Genomic DNA, 6,000 nt, shown 5'->3' on the forward strand with positions numbered 1-6,000 from the left:
GAGGGAGGAGGCAAAGGAGAGGGAGGGAGAGAGAGAGAGCGGAGGATCTCTTTCTGGGACGGCCAAGGCAGTGAAATTCTGCAGCGGAGCCACAGCTGAGCCGGTCCTCCCTCTCTCCATACCTCCCTCTTCTCCCATCCCTTCCCACTCTGTTTAACCTTCCTCTCACCCCTCACTCCAACCTGCTACATCCCTCTATCTCTCTCTCCCTTTCTCTCTCTCTCTCCACCTCCCTCTCTCTCTCTCTCTCTGCACCAGCTGGTGAGCGAGCAGATTTCAGAAAGCATCCTGAGTGGAGGATGAGAAGTGGGGTGGGCCTTGCTACACCTCTCCTGCTTTTCATCTGTTCTTTCTCCTTTCTTCATCTCAGCGGGTCCATCCATCTCTCCACCCCTCTCCACCTTTTTGCTCCTTTTTTAATCATTTTGTGCTCCGTAACTCTCCACTTTCCGTCTTTTTGTCCTCTTTCTTCTCCAACTCTGTTGCCCCGTTCTTTCTGTCTGTCCGTCCATCTGCCGGTGGGGAACTAAGACCATCATAAGGTGAGTAGTGTCTGAACTTGAGAGCAGCTCTGCCTTGGCACACACACACACACACACACACACAGCTGAGTTAGAGTTAGAGTTGCTTATACCAGACAGAGTTCAGCTCCCATTTGTATTGAAACCTGAAGGGAACATGCAGCCTGGCCTCTTGGTGCAGGATTTGTGTTGGAAGCTTGTCTGTTCTTTTGGGTTGCTTTTTGCCTGAAGTTGACATGGTGGTTTGAAACTGGTAATGTTCTGTTTCATGTTGACTAGTTCGGTGTGGACTAGCATTGGAGTTTGGCTGCCTAAACGTTGAAGAGTTTGTTTGGAACTAGCATGGTTTTAACTGGGTGCTGGTGATTTGTCCTTGATCGTAGTGGTGCTGAGGTATACTTAAGCAAAGGGACAAAATCCAAAGTGTGTGTGTGTGTGTGTGTGTGTGTGTGTGTGCGCGTGCACGCACACAATAGAATTGTGACAAGTATATTGAACATTTATTGCATATCTGCACCATTTGATAATTTGCTCACTTCTTAAATACATCCTAATCTTATTTCATGTATCCTATTACTTCTTGCTACAGCAACGGCCAAATTGACCCGATCATTGAAGTTTAATTTGATCATCAAATCTAATCTGACATACTATATAAGTATAGATTTAGTTATATCAATGTATAGAGTCAATTTAGCCAAGACCCATTCTCTGTCAGTTATCTACAGTATGTACTGTACTGTATGCAGATTATGTCATGTACGTATTGTAGACATTTACTAAGGGTTCAACAGTGTGAGCTGTTTTATGACCCTGCACTCTTCCCACTCCAGATAGTCAAATCAGGGCATCAAATTCTAGCCATTTTGGACTTAAAATAATAATTAATCAATTAATAATTGTAATTATTTTCAATTAATGTTAGGTAATTACTTCCAGGGTTGTAGGTGTTGAATGCGATTTCTCAAAATGCCATTTAGTTTAATTTTAAGGAGCAAATTAAAAAAAAAAAATTAGTTAAAATATGCACAACTTAAATTAAATACTTGATTGCCTTTCATAAAGTTACCAACAAAGAGTGAAGGTATGAAAATTAAGCAATCAGTTATTAATTAAGTTGTAATTGGCTGCTTGCAATGTTTATTTGATAAGTGTTTTGTTAACATACTGTACTGTGGCCTATTTTGCTGTTGTACTGCTGTGGCTAATTCTATTTTATAATGTGGTCAAGTGACACATTGTGACATCTTTAAATGATGGGAAGCCAACATTGTGGACATTTTTCAGAACTGTAGCTCAGAGCCAAACTGAATCTCGTTTGGCTATAAAAGCTCCAAATGTGTCCACAAAGTCACCTCTGACTGATTCTCAGTGGAGCAGCTTGTCATTCCTCCATGACATCAGAGCACAGCTTGGAGAGGGAGTGGCTAACATTCACATAGAGTGCATGAACTGATCCATCCCAATGTCATGATTGAATGCTGTTTTAGGGGATATTTCTGCACAATAGAAATGAACTAAAGAAAGGATTTTCAATTTCATGCATCAGTATAGATGCTATCAAATACAAACTGCATGGATCAGTCAATACACTGAGACAACACATGTCCAGGGACGAGTCGATGCAGCAGCAGCCAAGAATCAGCCGACACACACGTTCACAATACAGCTGGAATACTGCCACTGTCTGACAACAAATAAAGGTCGAGCTCACTTGGCGCATCAGAGGACATTTTGTGAAAACGGATGAGACATCCTCCTAGCCAGGCTGTTGAAATGTATAGGGGTGTTATAATAAAGCGCGACAAAACAGCAGCATTGTCCTAAATCATCTTTATTTCAAAATACATAATGCGACGATGACAGCTGCTTGTGCAGAGGCAGCACAGTGCAAGCATTGGTTTGGTGTTCAGTGTCATTTAAAGTGATGCTCAAGCAACTATTTAGGGCAAATTCATAGCCGGACAAGGGGAACATGTGACATGCATGCAAAGATAAATCTGCATAGGACATGGCTTTTGTTTTTTGTAACAATTCTGCTTGATCAATTCAAGCTTTGCTAGATATGGAATCTTTGTTATATTGACAAAATCTAGATTATTCACAGTATGAGGAACTATTGGCCACAAATATTCCTGGTAAAAACTGAGCAAAAATTTGCCCCAAATGTTTACCTGTCATCACCTGAAGGGTCCAGCACAGACCCTGCAGCTTAAACATGCATCACACAGACAGGTAGTGTCCCAGTTAATGTGACAGAATTAGGGCTTCCCCCTACTAAAGCAAGTCTTAATATAGGCATTTTGGCAACTATGTCCATAGTCTCGATAAATTAACGCATTGTCTTTTTCTGACATTGTTGCTCTTCACCAAGTGTCACTGTGTAAAATGACCACTTTAGCTTTATCGTATATATACAGTATACGATTGTGAATAGGTTGTTGTGATGGCAGATATGTGCTTATTATATTTCAGGAAATCACAATACATCGGCTAAAATGTTGGAACACACAAAAGAGATAATATAAATGGATTAAAAAAAGAGAGACTAATACCCTAGATACTACTGTACACTGTCAAAAAAAGGTCAGTATAACTTTTGTCAAACTGTCGCGCTACGATCGGCCAGGTTAGCTCACCAGATTTGCTACCGAGGCTAAGACATTACAGCTGCCATACAGACATGCAGAGTAAAGCAATTTAGACAATGATTTTCAGTATACAGTAATTCCTCGCCATCATCGCTATTGTTACATCTGAGCAATGTGCCCATGGAGTCTAGCTGGCCTCTTCATCACAACATACTGTAATTCATAACATCATAGGACATTTAAAGATAAACAAACCAAACATGCTGTACTGCGTTAAATACGGTGATTAAATGTCTTATCAAGACAATATTTTTTAACATTCAGATTGCCGTGACCAACAGAATTAGCAAATACATGTACTTCCAATACATTTCCCATCTAACCATAGCATATATAGCACATTATACCATCTTGACAAGGTGAGTTTTATAGTGTCATTCCCATTATAGTCACATGCTTTTTATCTATCAAGTTTTTTCTGACTCTTCTCCCATTTTCTCCCCAATTGCACTTGGCCAATTTCCCCTGCTGTCCCGGTCGTTACCACTTCTGCCGATCTGAGTTGTAGACTAGCACATGCTTCATTTCCACAAGGGAAATGTCAAATTAACGCCGGCACACAGAAGGAGCACAAGGCCCACAGAGACAAAGAATCTGGGCCAGGGGTGAAGGAGAATCATACTCCTTGTGGGAGATGGTGCTATCAGCGCTGTGTACAATGAAATGATCTAAACCTTTTCATCTTTTATATGCAATCTTTAGCAGTGGGCCTCATCCAACTATTGACAAAAATCTAAATAAATTCAGCCGCCTATTCCCCTGAATACGTGTCTCTCTAATGCATGTGAGTCTCAAGGGATACATTCCATTGATAACTTCAACCTGTTATGGGAACATGATGATCTCTTCAAAGGGAGGGTCATTCCACCTAAATGGCTGACAATCTTCTACACTTCCTGTGGCATCAAACAACTTCCTGTCCTACCCTCCACCAGCGAAAGGCTCCTCCGCAGAAAGAGTGCCAGCTCTAGGGTGCCACCAGCGACCCTACTCCACCTGCTCTCTCTGTGGATCCCCCTGCCACACTCCCCCCACCTCTGCCATGGACTCCCCCACCTCTATCCACACTCCCCTCTGACTCTCCAGCATCCACTCCCTTCAATTGTCTGGGATCAAATGAGTCACCGCCAGCATGGCCAGGTCATGGGTAATGCCATCACCTATACTCTGCCCCACACCCCCTTTCCTTGCTGAAGTAGTACAGGCGTTACTTTGGAGACAGATGTAGGGCATCATTTACGAGACCTTGTGATCACACATTTGACAATAATCCACTTTAAAATACACACCGAAAAGAAAAGAAAGGCTTCCCTCATCTGGAGAATACTCTCTAGATAAACATGTTTCAGGTGATTATAAGATAGAACAAAATAAACTAGAGACATCAAAGAGCAATGAAATACCAATATGCGAGCACAAATGTATTTAAATGTATGTAGTATTTTAGAAATAAAGCACTCACATTGAAAATGTGATGAAACTGAAAATGAAATCCGGCTACTGTATTGTTTTATATGCTATGTGATTAATATACAGTATATACCGTATAGAGTGGAAGCTTTAATATGCCTTGATTCACAGTCAAGCAGTACAATGTCCGCTGTAAGATTGCTCTGGGTTTCTGCTCAATTTCACCAAATAATATTAAGTTTCTTCACCTTTTTATATATAAAAAAAATATGGGGGGCGGGAGGCTGGTGGGTTGATAGCTTATGCTCAGTTTTGACATGAATTGAGTACAGTCAATTAAAGCATCTGAACTTACCCTGTTTTGACGATACTGTATAACTATGTTTTTAACCAGTTTGCCGGTTAGGAAGCCCTCTCTGCTGGTGGCAACAGTGGGATTGAAAATAGTAAACAGGGCCTGGGTTTGGATTAACAGTCAGGGAGTTGAGGCTTCAGACTTCAGTTGAGAGCAAAACAGGACTTCATCTGTAACATCATGTATCCATACAGAAACATGCAGGACTATTGAACATTGAACAGAACCACATAGAGAATGACAGAAAAGTCTTGGTTAGAAGCTCTGGCATTTTCTCACATTGTAGGTCTGCCTGTTAACACATTGGTTACATCATAACATCTTCCATCGTCATGTTATTCATCTCAATCATTTATATATTGAAATCTCTCTGTCATAAACATTGTGTATTCTTTCAATTGATCATTAAGCATCCTATTTGCACCACTCATAAACATCTGTTATTCTATTGTCTAAATTTCACAAAAGTATCTCATATAGTTTACATCTAATTCACAGAGATTTTGTTTCATAACAATTTTTTAAGCTATTGTTTAAATGCATGTCTTGTAAAAATTTCATATTGTCTACATCTTCATAAACACCCCCCACTTTATATAATTTCATATCAGTATCGTAAACATTTCATCTTCTTTAGGTATATCAAACATTGGTCAGCATTGTTATATCATAAATATTGTTAACATCTTAATTATAAATGTCTCTTATCATTTGTATTTGAATTCTATTTGGTATAATTTCCCATGTTATTGTCTGGGTTGCAGCATCTTTTCTCTTCTAAGCTTTTGGTCATGGTGAGGGGTTATTACTGTGCGTGTGTGTGCATTTTGAGGCCAAAATTATTTTCTACATTTCCAGTACTGTCATAAATATCAGTGCATGTGATATTTGAGAACCACCTTTATTGTGTTCATGTTTGTGCAGGTAGCCACAATATGCACAGATAATTATTTCTGCAGTGTATTTCACTTTAATTTGTCCTTGATGTGTGTCATTGGCCTTGGAGAAAAAAAAGTAATCAAAGAAATGCCAACAAATTTGGCAAATGGTCCATCTACCAACA

The sequence above is a fragment of the Poromitra crassiceps genome, assembly GCF_964638095.1.
Source record: "Poromitra crassiceps genome assembly, chromosome: 5".
NCBI lineage: Eukaryota > Metazoa > Chordata > Actinopteri > Beryciformes > Melamphaidae > Poromitra > Poromitra crassiceps.